This window comes from Ambystoma mexicanum, chromosome 12, assembly GCF_040938575.1.
Source record: "Ambystoma mexicanum isolate Mex_15411 chromosome 12, UKY_AmexF1_1, whole genome shotgun sequence".
NCBI lineage: Eukaryota > Metazoa > Chordata > Amphibia > Caudata > Ambystomatidae > Ambystoma > Ambystoma mexicanum.
The window spans coordinates 1,107,993,622-1,108,014,731 of NC_090936.1; the positions used below are offsets into that span (position 1 = coordinate 1,107,993,622).

General features: G+C 43.5%; 1 protein-coding gene across 2 annotated transcripts in view; it reads right to left on the minus strand.

Annotated features, from left to right (window-relative positions):
* LOC138514286 (vomeronasal type-2 receptor 26-like) overlaps positions 1 to 21,110 on the minus strand; it is a 613,935-nt gene that overhangs the window by 494,530 nt on the left and 98,295 nt on the right. The window contains exon 1 of one of the 2 annotated variants that reach the window (XM_069629671.1): positions 6,723 to 6,809. The exons of the other annotated variant lie outside the window; for it this stretch is intronic. The gene's annotated coding sequence lies outside the window, so the exon portion shown is untranslated. Of the gene's footprint in view, positions 1 to 6,722; positions 6,810 to 21,110 lie in introns of those variants that run through there. 2 annotated transcript variants of the gene reach the window in all.

Genomic DNA, 21,110 nt, shown 5'->3' on the forward strand with positions numbered 1-21,110 from the left:
AAGTTTCTGGGATAAGGAAGAAGGAAAGAGCAATGCAGATTAGAGGACGCCTCAATCTCAATAAGCGTTCTAGTTGTTTCTGAATGCACCTGTGCACAGTACATTTAAAGATTGAAAGCAAACTCTTGGAGACGGCTGCTGCTGTTTGGGAGAAGCCGCCAAACCTCTCTATGAGTCTTGTGGAGCTTGGAAGTAGGAACCAGTTTGGCAAAGACGACCGGCTCACCAGAGAAGAAGCACAGAAACGCTGTGAGGACGGGATGTGCCCACAGACATGCCAAGAGCCAGTGGAAGACTCCTGGGCATTTGGCAACCGAAGAAGGCCGCGTTTCCACTTTCTAGGGCCTGGGCGGAAGCAGGCGTGCAGAGGCGAAGCCGATAGAGAGGCCGGAACGATTCAAGAGCAGTCCAGACTGGAAACCAAGTGGCAAAGAAGGAGCTTGTAAAGGCAGGTGGGAACTAAGTACAGCACGCTGGACAAGTCAAATAGTGACCTCTGTTCTAGTGACAGATAAAAAAGGGATGTTGTAGAGCATGTAGGAGAGGAGGGGCAGGAGAGTGGGAACCGACATGCCATTCTCCATCTGTGGCCCCTGCTTCCTGGAAAGTGTGCCCTCAGACCAAGTCACATGCTCTACAGTGCAGGCTTCTCCCTGTGAGGAAGGGTAGGTGGATCAGGGCCCACAGATTGGTGGGCTGCTGCTTCATGTCTTGGTGGTTACTGTGAGGCTGTGTTAGGTTAAATGATACTTCTGTTAAGGCGTACGTCTCAGGTCGAAGGATGCTGCAGATCTACTTCCCTGCAGCTGGCACATGGTGGACACCAGCCCAAACTGTTGATAAGGAGGAGGACCAGATGGAATAATCTCCCATGACAAGCTGCACAGCTTTTTGTATTTCCGAACTAAGGGCACACTTAGATTAGGTCATGTGGTCTGCAGTGCAAGCCTTTCCCTGTGAAGATGGTGAGGCAGATCATGGCCAACAGATGGGCCACATGAAGTCTTGATGGTTAGTGCTGATGCCATATTAGGCTGGATGTTTCTTCAATTAAAGCAGGTACTTCAATGCTTTGAAGATCTCCAACCCCAGATCTGGTGCATGGTGGGAGATTAGCATAAACATTTGCGAGGGAGAAGGATCTGATGGAATAAGCAAGTGTGTGTTTAATTGTAGGCCATTGTAGAGTGACATCATAATCATTTTCAAGAGAATTGTGAAGCATCCCTTTGTTAAAGAAGGAATGTTACAGATAGTCATATCATTGTTATTCTATTTTAACTTGGACATTTGTAGTCCATAACAGTTCAATGTGCTAAACCCATTCTGCCAGTCATGTGCTTCCTTTTCATTAGGCTAGCCCAGGTCCATTTTCATCTGTGATGTGTCTGTGTCTGTGTCGGCATTACAGTGTCTGTGATGTCTCAGGTCTTGGTGTCCTTGCTGTGATTATATTATTGGATACTATTCTGATATCAGCTTGAAATGGAATAATGTGTTAACATCTTGCAAGGTGGCAAGTACAGATTTAGGGTCTCATTATGAGTATGACGGTGCAGGAAAAAACAGCAGTAATGCATCAGTAATTCTGTTACCACCGCATTACCACACCGCCATTCTACAGGTTTGACTGCGTGGTGGAGGATTTTCCTCCAGCAAAAAACTGCAAAAATCGGCCAGAATCCCCATAGAATTCTATGGACTCCAGAAATGTGGACTTACACCACCCTACCTACCACCACTTGCAATCCGTTGTGCCTAGTGACGGTAACAGTAATTTCGTTTGGCTGTATTTCAGCGGATATATCATCAAAATACCACAAACTTGTAATGAGGCCCATCATTTTTAGTACCCTAAGGTCAATGTAAGGAGTCAATTCTTCTTCAGATAGCCGTTTTCTGTCTACCCAGGGTGCAAATTCCAATGGGTCTAAATTAAGAAGTCATGACGCCTTGGTAGCTTTTACTCCACCCACCACTATATAAAATAATTATGCACCTACTTCGGAGGGCCTTGTGAGCCCGCCCTCCTAACCTGTCAGACCTTTAAAGTAACCCTTTAAAATGTTGTGTGCATTGCAAGTTGTGAGCTATTAGACTCAGCTGTACATCCCAGTTTTCTGGTACTGCACAATGCCTAAAATTGTACATCCAAGAACGGGTCACAAGCTGAAGGAGCTTTTCTATGCTGGGTAGACCTTTAAAGAAATCCAGCAATGGCTTGTGACTCTCAGAAATTCCCTCACACAGCCTGGCATCCGCTATCGCACTCAGCGTAAGGACACCCATAAAAGAGGAGAATTTAGGAGAAGGATGACTGAGTGCTGCGTGACGTTGTGCAGAAAACTGTAGAGTTTGCGGTTAGGAGAAGATTTAGTGCCGTACTGCATACTGTTCAAGTCCAAGTCCAGGCTGGGAGGATATCTCAGGGGCAACACGTTCACAAACACAGGTTTGAATCCTGGGGCTAGCGCTTAGAAACCGGCTTCAGTATTAAGCACGTTATAAAAGAAGAATTATAATTAATGTCTTCAGTTGATCGTGCATGGTTCTGAGCACGAACATTCCCTGTACGTTCAGATGCCTGTGTGACATAATGGACTTCCTGCTTAAGGAGAATGACTTAGCCTTCAACGAGATCACTGAACATGAGGGTAATGCTGGAACATCAGAATAATAACCGACAATGAGCCAAAACATTATTCAGCGGCAGCATTCATGAAGGCGCATAATAGGTTTATAGTGATTTTTTCGACAGTGATAGTTTCTAAATACAAAAGTTCCGACACAAAAGCCTCGGAAAAAAAAAGTTTCGAATAAATGTTTTAATGGGGGGGTTCCCCCTCCAACCCACATGTTTTCTTTTTAAAAAAACATTTTTTTCTATACGAAACTAAAATGAAACCTGTACCATGCAAAAAATGCATTCAATTTATTTTTTTTAGAAACTTTGTATTCAGAACTTTTGTCTTTCGAAACTATGTTTTAGAAAGAATGCCTGGGTACCGTATAATATAACATGGGTGAGGACTCTCTTTTGTGTTATTGGGGGGGGCCTGACTCTTGAGGGACTGATCAATAGAGAAACATACAAAAGTAAATACAGGCTACCCCACCCTTAAAGACAGTAAGGTAATGGTAGTGACCAGCAGAAGGACTGAGGTATAGATGGGTCATTTATGGGTTAGATTTCCCCCTGAGACTCTGGACCTAACTCCAACTGGAATTGTCTGCGTGCAGCACAAGCATTACTTGAAGCAGGTGCATGTGCCCACGGGCAAGTCTAAGCTGTTGGACAGTATCAAAATGTTTTCGTTAGAGTTACTTACAGAATACATTTGTTGCAAAAAAATGACTATGTTAAAAATGCCCTTTAGTGGTGGGTGAATGGAAGGGAGCAGTGGTAAATATGCGATCTTGTATCCCGAATAATTGCAGTCGAACTACAAAAATGTAATTATTATCTTATTCACATCCATTTTCCAAAGAAATTAATTCCAAATAAATAAGACATTGGGCCTCATTATAAGTTTGGCGTTAGCCGTTCCCTTATTAAGGGCATTGCTACCGCCAAACTCGGTACCGGCATTGGCACCCGCGAATGGGCCATTATCGGTGCAATGCGAGATGAATGGGCCAGTAATTGCCCATTCGCGGGGTCGGGAGCATGTTTGCACTGGCACCGTTAATAACGGTGCCGGTGCAATCACGAGTTCTGCTCGCAGGTGCTGGTCTGCATGCCTGGTCAGACGACGCGTGCAGTCCGGCACGGGCAAGCAAAACTCGTAATGTGGCAGAGAGATAACAACAGCGCCGGTAGCACCGTTGTTGCCTTTCAGCCACATTCATAATGAGGCCCATTATGTCTGGACTTTGGGCAGTCATTAAATGCCCTACACCTCCTGCACAAGACATAAGACCCAGAGTAGCAACTGGATGCAGAATAATTTGACAACACAATACGCTACACAGTGCCGTTTATCGCCCGAATACAGCGGCTCTGGGCGTTCCCTGTGGCGTGAATAATGCCGGGAAGGAGCTTAATGGGATATTGCCCGTCCAGTGACAGCTGTAGGGGGTGTGGTGGAAGCTTTATTGAGCCTGGGAAGGGAAGCTTCCAAAAGGACACATTCCTTTGCAAGTCACAGTAAAAATAACATGGTGCACACACAAAGGATTTCTATGGTTTAATATGGATGGAGCAGCAGAGCTGCACACCATCACAAAAGCAGGGCGATTTAAAGAATGGTAATGGGAAGGTTTATCATAGGAAATAATAATAATTTAGTCGGGAGGATATCTCAGGGGCAACGTGCTCGCCTTGGAAGCAAAATGACATGGAGCACCACAGGTTGGATCCCCGAGTCCACGCTTAGAAACCTCTGGGTATTAAGCGCATTACAAATAACATATCATATCATAGTCTGGTCACAATATAGGTTCAGGCCACAGAAAATGACATCATCATTATTGAATTGATGCCGTTCCAAAATGGATGAAACGTAAAATAAATCAGTTATGGTGCTCAAACATTTAACTGCCTGCTTCCACCTGGGTGAGTGTGCCAATCTTTCATCTACCAATGACTGTCTATGACCAGCACCTTAATATGCCTGTGTGTGTGGTGACAGTCCTCCTGTGTGCCTTGTGTACAATGCATGTGAGTGCAGGCGCTTCAACCTGGTTGGAATGTTAAATGATGAGGAGATTCCTAGCAGTGAAATGAGGGACAGCGTCTCATCCTGGTGCAGGGGCCATGCATTACAGGTCATTTGGGGCCAAAACATGGGTGAATTCTGTTGTTCAGATGGAGATAAAAAAGAGTGACATGATCAAATGCCTGCCTGGCTCAAGCACAGTGCTTGGCACTCAGTTCTTAATTATGTATGCCTAGTAGATCTGTGGCAGTGGAAGGAGTAGGGGTTCTGCCAACTGGAGCTGGTGTGACCTACTCCCAGCTCATCTATAAAACATATGCCCCTGGGCAGGTGCATTGGATTGGGGACTTGGTGGGGGAGTGAAGTCATCAGAATATTGGTTTCGGTCGTACTGTGTGTATAGAGTTTGCAAAGAAAAGTAGAGATGACATGTTTTGGTAATATGTAGTGATTTCTTTCTTTGGTGTGATGTGTGATAATATGGATAGGGGTGCATATGTTTGAAGTCGAGAATGAACATAGTTTCATGCTGAGTCAGGTCTTGTGCTGCTGAAGTTAATGCTTCCATAGAGTATATTAAGGAGTATTAGTACCCAGCGAGAGTCAACCAGAATGTAAGAAACATTCTGATTGGCACTCGCCGGGTCGTTACCCGGCTGGGAATCCCTCGACCGGGATTCCACGCCACTGTTCCCGGTGGGGGGCATGGCAGCTCCTCAGCCAATGAGGATGCTCGAAGCGGGGATATCCCCGCTTCGAGCCACCACAGGGCCGAGAGGCTGCCATCGTCCCCCGCCGGGGATTCCGGTAACTATGGGCCTCGGGGCATTACCTGACTCGGTAATGCCTCCGTGGCTGGGGTATATTGCTTAAATATGGGTGAGGTTTTGGGTTTCTGATAGAAGCATGTTGTTAAAGCTTGGGGAAGGGAGTCCCTGCAAGTATTTTGTTTTGATGTGAAATGTCTGAGCCAGATTGAGGGCCACCAATGTGAACTTTTGCTTTAAGAAGTCTGAGTCCGACTGAGGGGGATCAATGTGAACTTTTGCTTTAAGAGGTCTGAGCCTGACGGAGGGGGACCGGTGTGAACATTTAGTCGAACTGTGTTTTAGAACCAGGAAAGAGAGACTTTAATGTGGAAGGCCAGGCAGGCCTCGATCTACGTTTTGAACTGCCTATTGTGTTAAGAGCCTGAGCCAGAGTGTGTCATTTTGCCTAAAGGAACCGCCTTACTCTGTGCTGTCCAACGGGGGAGGAGAGCTGACCCAGTCACATTTATTCTTTATATTTGAACACTGACTTTCCTTTGCATACATGTGCTCCTTTTCACATTTTATGTACAAGATATAGGGCATGCATTTGGGTATTTGTTTGTATAGGCCATTTTGATTTGATAGACTGAGCTAGGACTGTTTATTTATTATTTGATGGTCGAGACTAGTCCCATCGTATCTATAGGGCAAAGTAGGAGTTTCTCCAACCCCTTTGAAACTTTAACAACGTTTTTACAAATTGTACCTTTTCTATCAGTGTCATACCTGTTATACCATGACACCCTTACAGAGCTCTAAGAGGATATGATGAGGCTGTCCTTGAGTGGGTGCTTAGATAGTTGCACCTGTTCTCAGCTTTCTTTCAATATCATAGACTGTGTGGCTCGATCTTTATGACTTCAATATACAGACCCCTCACATCAGACTTTAAACAACACTACAGCTCTACTACTAATTTTTATGCCACCGCTCACCAGCCAATGCATCCCTGCACCACAGGCACATGAGCCTCACCTCTGGAGACAAACACCTCTCTGCCCCAGACAAATAGTAACTAGGGGAATTCCTGCAAGCAGAGCTAATGACACATCTGATGTGTACTCAACAACACAATCACAACATTATCTTGCATTTCCTTCTCCTCCCTCTAATCTAGACCTACTCCTCTGTTTCAGATATACCAGATCTCTTGGAGACTGTACAAATCGCAGGGGTATGCTGCACAAAACCCAGTGACATATATAACACATAGTAACCCCCCACTTGTCCAGTCCTCCCGCCACATACTCACCCACTGCTAGCACATGATTGGTGTTTTCCCTCATCTTTTCAACAGTGCCTTGACCATATTCCAGGACATAAGCCTTTGAATAAACTGCTTCTGCAAATGAAGATAAAATGCAACAACCGCTAGATCTCAGTTATGACCAGTTTTGCTCCCACACTGTTCTGTCAGATGATTTAGCTATTAATGAGTCTTAGAGAACCATATCACAAATGAGCTATGTTACCCCCTATTTGAGGCAATGAAAAATGGCACCCTCACAGTTTGCGCTCCTAGCTGTTGTTGCCACAAGTAGTTCCTGGAAGACAAAAGGAATATAAACACACATCAGAGTGTGGGGACGGGGATGTCCGGGACTGTACACTTTCTTGTGAGTGGGCTTAGAAAAGCCTTTTGGCCTGATGTTTCCCCAAATAAATAAGTGAGTAGGTAACCCTAACACATGTGACTTTCCACAGGGTGCTGACCACATTTGACTCTGTCTTCTTTTCTTCTTTGCATTTCTGTTGCTTTCATTTTGCCTTCCACATAGAACTTTAATGCAACCTCGCCCCATAATGTCATCCTTGTTCTCTGAAGGAGGAGGACAAGCCATGACATTATCTAATTCATGCTATTCTTTCCACTACACAGCTGCCATTTCTGTACTTTCTGAAGCACCCTTGGACCACATAATTTCCAGATATGAGATTGTGTTACTTAAAGCACAAGGCACGGCTCTGTGATGTTAATGCTTGGTCGTGTCTGATGACTTTTGTCCCACATATGAGGACTTAAAAAGCCTTAACAAATACATATTCTCTCTAAAACACTCCTCTACCTTTTGGAGCTATTCTGCACAATATCAAATACATAGAAAAAGGTAGTTTATACTGATTGTTGTAATGAAGGTTGTGGTTGAAGATATGGACCATCTGCCTTTCGTTTCCACTGCCTGATCTCTCATTAATGACAACATGTACTTAGCTGATGACTACATAGTGGAATTGGAGCCTATATCAGGTGCTTGTAGTGATTTCAATATATGGAAAGCATTTACTTTTAAATAAGCATCAATTTTATGGAGGAATAGCCCTGATCTAAGACCCCCATCACAACAATCCCACCGCACAAACAGGCAGTTTTTAATGTGAACATTCTGTCTCGTTTAAAATAATGCAATACGAAATTAAAGATGGTTGCCTAGATTTCAATGCTGGGGAAGTCATGCACCATATTCCACTTAAAAACAGGAAGCTTGTCTGCATAAAATAAACTAAACCTTCCATGCTTTTATATTGTTTTCATTCCAGTTTCCACAAACATCCAATCATATCAAAACAAACTTGAATGACGATTCCTGACAAAATAATAAAATCCTCTCTAGTATAAACATACAACTTGACAAAGGTTATTGTGATTCAAAAAGACAAAACAATGCTTGGGACAAAATTTTGAAATGAAACAATTTACCCTGTTTTCTGTGAAACCTTAGAAATGGGTTGGCATTAGAGAAAATATATTGGCTTCACGTGTGATTTCTTTATGCCTGGACCGAAATAACTCTACAATGTTGGACCCTATGTTTGGCACACTACTGGTTTCTAACGTGGACATCAATACAAGACAGATTGGATGGTTGACTTGATTACGTTTTTCTGAAGATTTAGGTTCAGGAATTGTATCTAATTTCAGAATGCTCAGACAGTAGCAAATAGATCCCTCAATATTCTCTAGAAATCTAGTTCACCCACTCAACATCCCAGTTTATTATGTTCATTGGGAATACATTTCAATTATTTTATTGACTAGGGTAGACACCAATCACAAATACATGTCTTGCAACATTTTAATTCGGGATGTGTAAGGTTTCCAGGGTCCCCACATTTCTGGAGAAAAGTCTTATTAAGGTGCCAAAATCCAGAATTTCTATTTTAATTATCACTAAGCACATACACCTTGTACTATATCCATTATTTCACCTCATTGCACTGACCAAGCTTATAAAGAGGGTTCTCCCCCAAATACTTTTTATTAAGATCCAGGATGTAATTAATTGTTGGGACATTGCACTTACTTCATGTTTCTCTTTTAAAGACCCACGATGGGTTGGGACATCAGCCAGCACTAGACAACTCTGTCAGGCAAGCTTTTTGTTTTTGTCTGTTTACCTGCTCCCTAGATCACTCTCAGGAATCTGGTTCTATCCTGAGAAAGTCATCAGCGTTGTGTTCCCTTTGGAAAAAGTCTTTTTAAAGTAGAATTTCCAGTAGATACTTCCAGTTGGATCGCCAATCCACTTTTCTCTTATCAGGCAGGTGCTCTTCCTTTGCTGCCTTCCCAAAACAGTATCTGTTCTTCCTACATGTTTGAGATTAAATAGTTTGAAAACTCCACCCAGGCATTTGATGTGCAGTTTTAGATTGCACAGGTCCTGTGATAGGTTCCCTTAACTTATTCTCACCCACGGTTATCCTCTTCTTTGCTTTGATTGCCTATTGAATTCTATATGGCATAAGGGGATCATTTACCTATGAGGTTGCCCCACTTTAGGCACGCAAAATTAAGATTGGATTGAAATAGATTTTTCCCTTATATTTCTGGTATGCAATGGTGCCACATTTGCACAATCTGAATGCCACAAGGCCTGGAAAGATCCTTGTTTGTCCTCCCTATGTCCTCCCATCCTTGTCTTGTCGTGTCTAGAAATACTTGTGTACAGGTGAGTTATAAATGACATATCATATCCTATATAGGACATTTATACTCAGATTGGCAAGACTATTTTGAATTCTGAAAATGCCAACCCATTTCTAGAATTCTCTTTGTGTTTGAGACTGCAAGCATAACAGTGTTATTTAAATGTTTATATGAATGAATAATTCATATATATGATAAGATATCCTTTTTCCTATGCATGTAATTCACCTGTTCTGTAGAATTCAAATCTATTTTCAACTCAGACAAAGGGTTCAAAAATTTGATTTGAAAAGTTATTTCCTACTTGTGACTTTTCAAATGTGTTTTTCAGTGTACATTTTTTATGTACAATTCAGCTTAAATTGTGTGTGTTTGCGTTTGTGCGTATTTCTGTTTTCGACCCATTTTTATCAGCTGAATCCATCTATTGATCCAGCAATCATTTCCATTTCTACAGATTGCTCTGCCAGGGACGAAGGTCAGGGTCTGTTCAAGGGTACTGCTATTATGAATGCACATAACAGATCCATAAATCCATAACCTTATTGCCCCTCTTAACCTCTCAAAGAAAGGGGATCATGAAAATCCTGTTTGGAATGCATTTTGACTTATTAGTGTTTTACACATAGGCTGTTGTTTTGGGTAATCACATATGTATCCATTAACATTTTTAATGTGTGGGTCTCCATGATGGGTACTCGGGAAGGCCCTTTCCTTGTCTCATGATGTATGAGTTATGCAAAAACATATACAGTCTCATGAGTTTGGCAGTAACCCTTAAATGCGGCGTTAACACTATTACCGATAGGTAGTTCTACTACCGCTGTATTTAAGGGTCTGCTAAATCACGGGTCTGGCAGCATTTACCCCCAGCTCTGTGTTGGGGGTAAATCCGCCAGGAATTTGCTGATTTTTGGCATAATTACTGCATGGTAATAGCACCGACGGTAGTTGCGGCAAAAATTCACCATTAGGCCCAATAGGGAATGGGGAATTTCCAAATGGGCCCAATGGGGAATTACCGTTCCGCCAAACCCGTGATCCGGCGCTAATAGTGCCGGGGGTTTGGCAGCAACGCTATTAGCCCCGGCAGTATCCCGACGGTAATACCTTCGGGATACTGCCCAACTAGTGATGAGACCCATAGTCTTGGCGAAACACATTTCACAGATTTATATTCACTGTACTTAACAGCTACATGAGATGCATTGAATTCCATGGAACAGAAATGTGCTATATACCTTTTTGTAATTTATAATAACATGTACAAATTAAATGGTTCAGTTAATAAATATATCAAAACTCTCATGTGATTTACAATTCATACACAAAGCATAATTTTCCTGCAGAACACTAATATACAAGTGCACAGTTTGTAACTTTCTTCATACAACATGGCTTTATAAATACAAAAACTCTTTTACATTAGCTAATTTTATTTAATTGAATTGCTTACATTTTATGTTCACTCCCTGTAGTCCTCAGGTAAGGTAGGGAATCACGGCCAAAAAAATACTAACAAGTTTGCACCCCTTCTGCAACCTCTTTAATGATTTCAATTAGTGAATTATATACTCATCTTAATCTATTGTTGGTTGTTATGATATGTTATGTTATTTGGCATTTGTATAGCGCGTTTTACCATTGTTATGATCCCAAAGCACTGTGAGTTGAACACCCCGGGGAACCGCAGTCCAGAAGGTGGTGGGTAGCGGCATACTTGTGCTAGATGTAATGGAGTGGGTGTGTAAGATCAGTTGAATGTGTGCAGCAGGACCGATGGATTATGGTATCTGCATTCTGGTGGCACTGGTGCTTGAGGGTGATGTTATGTGTGTAGCTAGGCCGATTTTGAGGGGGGTATCGCTGCATTCTAAAGACTGTCAAGGTGACTGTCGAGGTGTATAAGTATGTGCATATAGGCCGAATTATTCTAGGAGTGTTACTGCATTCTTTTGTTTGTTAGTGCAGAGGCAAGAGTTAGCATAGTGGTGTGTTTGAGTGTCTGTGTGTTTACGATGGGGATATTGTTCCTGTTCAGTTTCCAGTATCTGCCAAAGGGCATGGTATCTCCTTGTTTATTGATGGTCCAGATTGTTATGGCGAAGGCTGGCAGGTGACAGACAGGTCTCTCTCAAAACTCATGTTATTACAGTATAGGTGCTAGCAACATCCTCGGTCGGCTGTTCTGCGAAATACAATTCCCGATAGGTAGTTCTACTACGAGATTCCTAGATAGTTGGGATTTGCAAAGAATAGGTGGTAGAACACTCCTTGCTGTATAATTCCCCACAGGGAATTCCGGATTTGTAAGGTTAGCAAGCAAGGGCATTTCCTGGGTTGATATCGTAGTTCATATTTGCAGGGCAGTGATCAAGTTCATAAGTGCTATTAGTGCTAGGGTTGATAGTTCTGCTAGATTACCGGTGGGTAGTTCCGCCATACACATTCACTGATAGGTGTGATTAGCAACTTAACTGCTAGACAGCCCCTCGGTATCTAGTTCTGCTCTTGGATTTCCAGGTGCACAGAATTAGTAGGCAAGTGCCTTCATGGACTGATTATGCAGTGCATAATTGCATAGCCTCGATTAAGCTCACAAGTGTTATTCATGTTTGGTTTGCGAGTCTAGCAAAATCACTTCTGATTAATGGTGATAGATTGCTTTAGACCGCAAGTGTATGGAATTCCTGCGGAGGAGGTGATGAATAAATTCTGTCAGGCACATGGGTGGTGCTACGATTCAGGTTTCAAGTCAGCGGCTCTAGGTGGTGGAGTTAGATACCATCAGGACTGACGTTCTATGACAGGGTCCATAATCAGCAGAGTAATAAACCAAGTGTTGGCCGTGGTGGTAGGTCAGGTGGTTCACTGCATTGCACTGTGTGTTGTTAAGGATTTCAAAGGTACGGTACACTCCAGACCAGGACTCTTCATACCGGCCGGGGATGCAGTGCACAATCAAAATACTTTTATTTTATTTATTATGTATTCAATTTGAGAAGGCACACAACCCATCTCACACCCACCTTTAGAAACATCTTGGGTTACAATGGACCATGAACCCGGCTGGTGTGTAATAATACAATATTAATTTATTTTTAAATTGCAATGAAAATCACACAAATTTAATATAGGGCAGCAATCACCAGTGTGGTGATAATTACACTGTAAAATGATAGAACACACTTCGACCTTATAACATCAGATATATAATGCACACGTGAATAAAGGTAAGATTATTTTTGGGAGGTGTTTTCTGATAGCACCACAGTTAGAATTTCCCCCTGCAATGTTCCCTCAAACCACTGTTAACCAAATTTGGTGTGGGTAGAAAGGAGTAGCAAGGAGTCAGGGATACTAGTCAACAATCAGAATGCAAATCTGACCTTCACCCTCTGAATGGGAGGCAAAATTGGGTTGAAAATCGAGCAAAATGGCACTCGGCATTGAGAATTGTTAAATACTTATTTTACAGGTGGGATGAATGAATGAGGGAGAAATGAGTATAGCAATATCAAAGAAGTAAGAGCACTAGCAAACTACAAGGCAATGTATTAACAACGGGCCTACAGTTCAGAAATTCGACTTTGGAAGCAAAAGCACAGTGCAGCTAAATCACATATGGAGAAATTGCATGTGCTTATTTTCATGTGTTTAAAATGACAAAACAGCTTGAAAAATGGGTTAAACAGACAAAATCAGAATGCGGTTTTGATGCTAAGGGACACACCACAGGTATAATATGAAAGTGAAAGGGGAACTCTGAATGGATGACAGGATGAGGTTCTTAACGGGAAAAGAAACTCTGTTTAAAAAAAGAAAGCAGTTGCACAGGGAAAATCGGATTAGAAAGGAAATGACAAGTTTTACTGAGACTAGCTTTTAGTGTCTAGAAAAGAGGGACGCCACCCGTGAAATGTGTTAAGCTGCAGTTTCAACCCCCTCACGCCGTGTGCCTCTTTATGGGGGCATTAATTAATGTATTCAAAATAGTACTAAAGACTTACACAAGCACTGAAAGCGAGGGACGAATGGTGCTAACACTTGGAGATCACTACAGATTTTCCTAAAAACAAGGTACACAGAGGATTCTGACAGTTTAAGGATTTTAGCTAAGGAAGTTATAGTATCTCTTTAGGATTGGACCTAATACAAGGTAACAAAGCAAGGAATACAGTTTGTGGTTGCTGGGGAAGGGAAATACTCACAACAAGCACTTCAACGGGGTAGCTTGGACAGCGGACAGGGTTTCTGGACAGCAAAGCAAGGTCTGGTCACTGCACACAGCGGTGGGCTCTCCTAGAAGTGGATGGCTGGGACTAGTCTGGTCACTGGACAGTGAGGCGGATCAGCTGGGCAAGCAGGTATCGGGGCAAAAGCCGGTCTGGTCACAGGATACTCCCAAAAGTGTACCACAGCTTTTCCCCCTTTCTCCCTGAATTATTGGGATTTTTGTGGGGTTTTTCTAGATCAGTGGTTGTGCCTGAATAGGGTCAGCTAGCTCTGACCTGGCAGTGGAATCTGGAATCTTAGGATCTAAGTGGTCTGACCGCGGCTGATTTTGCCGTGGTTGGAACGTTCGCATGAGAAAGGTGCGAACTACCAAAAGTTTGCACCTTTCTCATGTAAACACACATACATTCTACGGGGGCTGCAAGAGTTTTCCCTGCAACCCCCGCTCAATATACTGTGAAGTATAGTGAGCGGGGTGTTTCGGGGGGCACCCCACAGCCCCATTTCTTTTTCTTTTTTTTTGTAGGTGTGCTGCGGTGGTGTCCCCCGCAACACCCCGTGCACTATACCACACAGTATAGTGAGCAGGCTGTTGCGGGGGACACCCCCGCTCCCCCCACAGTCTTTTATTATCTTACCTGCAATGCTACCACCAAAGGTTCAAACTTTTGGTGTTCGAACCTTTGGTGGTAGCATTTTTAGAACTATTGGTCCTTGCAGACCTTTGTTGATGGTAAAAAAGTACAATTCTGAATCTTGCAGGGTGAATCCGGAATGTCTGGATCTCTGGATGCGCAGGAGCTGGAAAAGTCAGAAGAAAGTCCAGAGCTCCCCATGCCTCCCCTTTATATAAGGAGCATGACATCAGAGGATTTTACTATGGGGCTGACTCAAGCTAGACACACGTCTTAACAGATAGGTCAGCCTATGTATGTTGCCTCCTCCCTGGAAGCAAATTGGAATGAAGGAGGTGACTCAGTTTTATGGTGGGTGTTTTTACAATGTTCTTTGTTCTATCAAAGTTACTTTTACCAAAATCAGTTATGGAACAAAACACTCATATTAGCAAATGTCATCATCAGGAAACTTAATATGGGCAGACTACACATTTTACAAGACACATGCTGATCCAAATCCCAAGACGGTATGATGCTGTTCAGTCATTCAGTCAATCTTTCGCCATTTCCATAGAAAATAGTTCACCTAAAATTCTACAATTTTCCAGTATACATTTGGCTGGGGTTGGCATCTTCAACATGCTATAAAAAACCTACAAAGTCTTATTTTAATGGTGCAAACATGACATTTAAATGGTCATAATTTCACATTAATATGTCTTTTGGTTACTGAAATAAATTACATAAGCTGCATAGTCTCTGAAATCAACTGAGCTGGCTTTGTGTTTCAAATATGGGCATTACTTTCCAGGCTACAGCCAAATGTCAGGCTCTGGTCAGTTTAGCCCAGTGTTGTCATGGATTTACCTTTGAAGCCCTTCAGCTTGAGTTGAGGGGAGGTGTCACCAGAAATTCAGACCTATGTGTCGTGGCAGTCCATGGTCTCCTGCAGGAGCAGTGCCGCTTCGTGTGACGAGGGTGCGAGATGCTTCCCCTTGGCCCATTCATAGTTTCAAGGGGGCTGGTCCACTTGGGGGAAGATGGGAAGATGATCCTATTCCCAGGAAAGGCAGGGCCCTTTGAAGCCAGGCCTGTCAACCCTGTTCTGCTGGCTTCACAGTCATTTTATTTATTTTTCTTTCCGTAACCAGAAAGCAAGTATTTTTGAAAGTAATATCATGTATATGTTTCAAACAAGCCCCCATCACATTTCTATGCAAGCACACGGCCTTAGTTTAACATTTCACTTTTTAAAAGGCATTTTCTTGTTTGTCAAAAACACCCTTTTACACATGGGTTAATTCTTCTGGGATGTCACTTTCCCAAATGCAGCTTTCTCTCGCATCAAGATTCTGCACATTATTTATAGCTCTAGTCAATTTCGACTACTCATGAATCTGTCTAAGGCAAGGTCATTGAAACTGACATAAGCAAAGAGAGAGATGGCTTCTTGTGAAGAGTTTGCCTGGGTTATTGTGTTGCAAAATGTAAAGTATTTTCCGTACGGCTTGGAGTGAAGTTTTCTGCTCTTTCACAGATGTTGCTTCACACAACATGCCATTCAGTAAGGAATGCCCCCATTTGCTGGTGTACACCCTGGATATGGGTGTACATGAATATGTCTTACTGGAACCAAACTGGGTAATGTTGAAAAGATGAAAAGGACATCAGTACACAGTCATTTTAAATGCAGACCATTTTCTTTTTCAGTGGGAAGTTTTGAGCTGGCAGAATAGCAGCGCTGCCTTTCAATTCTTTTCTTTGGTGCACATAAGGAAAACACTGGCAGCCATTCTCAGAGTGTTCCGTGTTCCATCTCGCCCCATATTTGCTTGGTAAAAACAGCACAGCCATTATTTTGGTGACTGCAAAACACAGTTTTGATGCAAGGCAATGGTGCTCAACAGAGCCAACACAGCCATTCTTCTGGTAACTGCTGAAAATGCAGTTTGGTGATGTAGGGGAGTTCTGCTTGGCTGATAAATCTTCCCCACAGATCCCACCCCTGCTTCCCCGAGACTTCTTGTTGAGGGAAAGTAGGGCAAAGTGGGGTTCACCGGGCAGAGTGCTTCTTCCATTAGGGAGTGGTACGCCACAATCCTCCCTTTGTCTTTTGTTGGAGAGTGGGGAGCGACACTCCCTTTCCTTCGTTCCCTTTCCGGGCCCCCCGGGAGGTCCTCATGGGTCTACAAGGGAATGAAATTAGTAATCTAACAGGAGATATGTAAAAAACAGGTTTTAGAATCTTGCACTGACAGTTTTCCCGGAAGGTTTGAAGAGCGAAACAAAACATACATTTTACATTCATCAGGGCACTTGAACAACATCAGCAAACAATTTACTTAACAATACAAAGACAGGAAATTTTTTACACCACATTTTCATGACATATTTTTTCAATAACACTGTAGAAAAGTATTCCCTGTTAGATAGATATACCTATGGACCTACCTATTCCCTTCTACTTTTTCTTTCCTCGCTTCTTATTCTCCAGGGTTCTCCTCTATTTGACTTTCCTTGGGCTCTTGAATCAGCTACAAAGTATGCCTGGGGTGACAACTCTTTAACTGATTAATGTGGACCCATTTCTCTTCTGACAGCTATCCTTTGGGGATGCCGATTCTGTAGGCGACAGGTGAAATTTTACCTACAATTTCAAAAGGAATGTTCTCTCATTAGTCTGGTTCCTTTGAAAATTGTACAAGTAGACCCTGTCTCCTACTTGGTATTCCTTTTTGGTTGTTTTTAAATCACATTGAGTTTTCATCCCCTCTGCTGATTTTTCCAGATTCCTCTGATGGTACGCAAAAGCATGTTGGAGGTGTTTTCTTAGATTCTCAACATATTCATGAGTTGCAGAGGCGTTTATCAGTGTCTGCTCTTGAGTTCTATAGAGGAGATGCTGAGTTAGCACCATTTTTCATCCAGTCATTAGCTCATATGGAGACATTTTGGTCGTAGAAGATGGTGTAGATCTAATGGCCATCAGGACAAGCGGTAGTCGGATGTCTCAACTTGGCCCAGAATCTGCCACAAACCTTTTAAGAATGCTTACAGTGGTTTTATTGTACCTCTCAACTCCCCCACCAGAGGATAGCAGTATGCAATATGAAGTTTCCTTTTTACCCCAAGTATCTCCCACATCTTTGTCATCACTTCGCTGGTGAAGTGACTTCCTCGGTCTGACAATCCTTTGGGGTAGGCCAAAACGTGAGAAGATGTGGTTGATCATCAGGGCAGCTGCTGTTTCTGCCTTGCAATTTTGGGCCAGAAGACATTCCACCCATTTGGTAAACAAGCATGTTACTGTTAACATGTACTTGTTTCCCCTAAAGGAGCGAATCCCGGGCCCGATTAAATCTACTTGTAAATCTGACCAAGGCAGTGTCATCCCCTTCTTCTGGAGGGGAGCTCGGTGTGTGAGTGAACTTGGCTGAAATGGGCATACACAAGACACTGCTTCAAATATTGGTCGAGGTCCTGCCCCATGTGTGGCCAATATGCAACCGCCCGCAAGATTTCTAGAGTAGTATGAAACCCCTGATGGCTGGCTGTGGACGTGTCATGAGCATGACTTAGCATCAGGCTTCGGAATGAGGTAGGTACCACCCACTGGTCACAACCAGAGATGGATCTCCTTACCAACAAACCATCTTAGATTTGGAACATTTTGGGGCACTTCATCAACACTGTGAGATCCTCTTTCCCAATTTAATCGGTTTCCGTCAGAGGAAAGTTCTCAGGGTCCTCAATGTGTTGATAACATTTCCCAATAATCAGATCGCCTTTTTGTGCCGTGATTAAATGAGCATCTGGGGTCTCCTTACTCCACTGGGCAGTTGAGAAGTCATTGTGAGCATTTATCTGGGACCTGGTGACAGCAGTGACCTGGATTGCCCCCAACAGGGACTCGATCTCAAGGAGATCCCCCTGGATGGCTCTGGTTTGGCCAGCTGATCAGCCAGGTCGTTTCCAGTTTTGTCTGGCCCCTCTATTCGGACATTACCCTTAATCCTTTTCCAATAGATGGTCATCCCATTAGAGGTGACCAGATCATCATCATTTTGTATTAGCTTGCCATGTTTAAGTGGTTTGTTATTAGCACACAGCATGCCTCTGGTTTTCCAATTGACCAGGTGTTCCACGAACCTGTTCCGGACATAATCCGAATCAGTGATTATGACCAGTTCGTGGAGTTGGTGTTGCATGGCAGTGAGGATGGCATGATGAACTGCCATCAACTCCACCACCTGACTTCTGCGGGGACCGATTTTGTACCCAGCAGAGGGTTCTGGGGCATCATTCACCCAGTCATTCCCAACGCCGGCCACCAGTTCCTTTTCCCTGTTGTTATCAACATAGTAGGAGCACCCGTCCACATAAACTGTGGGCATCCCCTCACACCTGTCTTCTTCATAGACTTTGTGTGAGGATTTCAAGTATGCCTCCATATTGTCCTGGGTTTTGAGACTTTCATCCTCGAGACAGTTTTCTCTGGCACAATCATGCAAGCCAGCAAGACCTTGCGCAAGGGGACTCTTCTTGTTTTGGCCCTATCTGACCTCCACAGGAAAGCCTTGCATGGACAGAATCCATGAAGTAATTCTGGAATTACTAACATTTCTGGCCTGGATTCTGTCGCTTTGAAGGTATTGCAAAGGCTGGTGTGAAGTCTCTACTATGATATACTCCCCCTGGATGGACGGGCAGTAGTTTTTCAATGCCCACACCATTCCCAGGAGTGCCTTCTCACAGTCGTTGAATTTTTCCTCCACAGAGGATAAAGTCTTACTTGCATAGGAGATGACTTTATTGACCTTGTCATGCTTTTGATTTAATACTTCTGTCAAGCATGTATTCGAGAACCCTGTCTCCAAGAAGAACTCCTTGTTTTTGACAGGGCGAGCTAGACAAGGTGCTTGTGAGAGACTTCCTTTGAGTTGTTTTACTGCCTCAGCTTGTTCTGGACCCCACTCCCACTTGACCCCCCCTTCAACAGATGCACCAGGTGTCTTGTGACCTCTGCGTAATTCTCAATTAACTTCCTACTGTAGTTAGTCAGTCCAAGGAGGCTTCTTAGCTCACACAGAGTTGTGTTTTTTTTGTTTAAGTAGTGCTTCCACTTTCTTTGCCTGGGGACAGAGACCCTTAGGGGTTATTTCATGTCCCAAGAAGTTGACACTGGTCCTGCATCACTGTGGCTTCTGGAAGGGCAGTTTTGCTCCGGCAATCCTCAACTGGGTCAGAACATCCTCCACAGTTGAGCTTTTAATCAAGACAACATCCACATTGGCCAGGTAACCCCTTTCACCCAAGTCGGGCATGGCCTTGTGTAGGAAGATGTTGAATTAATTGCCGGCGTTTATGTATCTGAAGGGCGTCTGGATCCATGTGTACTGCTGCCCCCCCAAAGGTAAAGGCCAGCTTGTATTGGTCCTCCCTGACGGGCACAGTCCAGTATCCATTTGTCAGGTCAATAGCGGTGTATACCTTTGACCCCTGGATCTGGGCCAGCCCTTGGGCAATGTAGGGAAGAGGTCATCGGGACATGTGGACCCGTTTGTTCAGATCCCTATGGTCCGCGCAAAGTCTCCATTGGCCATTTGGTTTTAAAATCCCCAGTACCCGATTATTAAAGGTGCTGTGGACTGGATGAATTATCCCACGGGACTCTAGATTTTTGATTATTTCTGTCAGGAACCCCATAGATGCGAGAGTCAAGCGATATTGCGTCACAAACACAGGAGTCATTCCAGGGTCCGTGGGACTTGTGGTAGTATGTATCTCGGTGCAACCACAGTCGTATGAGTCCACAGCAAAGATATCTCGGAAATCTAAGTACACCTGTTTCAACTTTTGCTTCTGCTCCTCAGTCTCACAGGGACGTCAACCATTTGCCTGAAGCTTGGAATGACTTCGGGTTTTGCTATCTCAGCGGCCCCGTCCAGCTGGGTAGAGAGGTCTCTGGTTAAAGTGTTGACCTGGACAGAGGGTTTCAGGTAGGAAAGGCAGTCATTGTGTACCTGGAAGATCACCTCATCCTTCCTGATGTCACAGGTCACCTCTTCCTCCTCGTAAGGGCAGGAAGAGTACACCAGAAAATTCCCCCCTTGCCGGTTGAAGATCTTTTCTGGCAGTATGTCATTGCCATAGCAGTCATTGAGGATTTGTCCTATCAGTTCATTTCCTAGATCCATGGAAAAATGCTGTCACCAACTGCCATTCCAATAATGGTGCCTGCGCCCAGAGTGATACTCCTGAGGTCGCTGTTATCCACCAATATTGGAATGGTGTTGTGTTCTACATTGACTTATGGTGTTGGGTTTAACCCCAACCCCTGCTGTTGAAGATGGCCATTGAGGTGTACATATATGTCTGGATTTTGTAGTTTCTGTCCTCTTTTAATTTTTAAGTCAAGTGGGAATTGTCGGGTCCATCCTGCATGGTGACCTCTCCAATTTGAACTTTAACCGCATATGGCAGCAATTGGGCTAACTGAAATGCTTTTTCAGAATCATCAAAGCCCATGGAATTGCCCCGTAGTCAGGGCAAGGCCTGGTAATTTATAAGGTCCAAATTTATTGAAAACCGATTGAGAATGTCACTGCCTAAATAGAATGCGGCAGGGACATCTCGCACAACCCAACAATTATGCTCTATGCTTTTGTCACCTATAGAAATAGGAGATGTCACCTATAGGCAGGAGATGTTTAGAATTGGAAGTTTCCAGGCCCATGTCCCACTTATCAATCAATTTAAATGTGGTAATGGTTGGATCTTTTGGGAGCTTTCTGAACAAAGCTTCGCTGATGAAGTTATTTTGGTTGTTCAGGCACACTCTGGCGAGAACAGACTCCTTCCC